This window comes from Otolemur garnettii, unplaced genomic scaffold, assembly GCF_000181295.1.
Source record: "Otolemur garnettii isolate 467f Iridium unplaced genomic scaffold, OtoGar3 scaffold00022, whole genome shotgun sequence".
NCBI classification, from domain to species: Eukaryota; Metazoa; Chordata; class Mammalia; order Primates; family Galagidae; genus Otolemur; species Otolemur garnettii.
In genome coordinates, this window is record NW_003852417.1 from 15,207,990 (window position 1) to 15,209,470 (window position 1,481).

Genomic DNA, 1,481 nt, shown 5'->3' on the forward strand with positions numbered 1-1,481 from the left:
TTTGCAAATTTTTTCCCTTCCCCTTTCCTCCCCTTCCCTCCCCTTCCTTTCCCTTCTTTTCCAAATGAGGTATCACTCTATCACCCAAACTGGACTGACTGCATGTCCTTGGGCTCAAGTGATTCTCTGACCTCAGCCTCGTGAGTAGCTAGAACTATAGGCTCAATACTATACTTAGTTAATTTTTAAAAATTTCTTATAGAGACAGGGTCTATTTTACCCAGGCTGCTCTCCAACTCCTGGCCTCAAGCAATCCTCCTCTCTAAGCCTCCAAAAGTGCTGGGATATAGGCATAAGCCATAGTGCCCCACCACAAATTTCTTATATAAGACAATAGCAAATTTTGCCATATCGATTAATTATTCCTATTTTTTTTATTGTTGGGGATTCATTGAGAGTACAAATGTGTTACACTAATTGCATTTGTCAAGCAAAGTCCCTCTTATAAATCTGTTCCTCCCCCAAGAGGTGTGTGGAACACCGTGACCCCTCCCACTTCCTTCCTTTCTTTTTTTTCTTGAGACAGAGTCTTGCTTTGTCACCCTTGGCAGAATGCCCTGGTGTCATAGCTGACAGAGCCCTCAAATTCTTGGGCTTAAGAGATTCTCTTGCACCAGCCTCCTGTAGCTGGGACTACAGACACCTGCCACAACACCTCACTATTTTTAGAGACAGGGACTTGCTCTTGCTCAGGCTGGTCTATAGAACCTGTGAGCTTAGGCAATCTACCCGCCTTGGCCTCCCAGAGTGCTAGTTACAGGTGTGAGCCACCACACCTGGCCAATTCTTCCTTTCAGGAAAGATTTCTCTGCAGCCTGTAATTCTGTTTGGCAGCATTTTACCCCCAGCAGAACTTCTTTCAAAATTGGAGTCAGTCCTCTCAAACTCTGTCCCTGCGTTATCAACTAAGTTTATATCATGTTCTAAATCCTTTGTTGTCATTTCAACAATGTTCATACAGCATCTCCACCAGGATGAGATTCTATTTGGTACCAGCTCTAATTATGCTTCTGGCTGGGCAGAAGAGAGAGGATGAAGAAAAATGAAGAAACAAGAGACAAAGAGAAAGTTTAAAGGGTAACTGGCCCAGGAGGCTGCATGCCCTTCTTTGTAAGGATCACCACAGCATGCAGCATCTTGTTCCAGGCTAGCTGTTTTTATTTCATACATTATTGTTTTTATTTATTTTTTATTATTAATATTTTTTGAGACAGAGTCTCACTATGTCACCCTTGGTAGAGTGCTGTGGCGTCACAGCTCACACAGCAACCTCCAGTTCTTGGGCTTAAGTGATTCTCTTGCATCCGCTTCCAAATAGCTGGGACTACAGGTGCCTGCCACAATGCCTGGCTATTTTTTGTTGCAGTTGTCATTGTTGTTTAGCTGGCCCTGGCTAGGTTCGAACCCACCACTTTTGGTGTATGTGGCTGGCATAACCACTATGCTATGGGCACCAAGGCCATACATCATTGTTTTTTTTT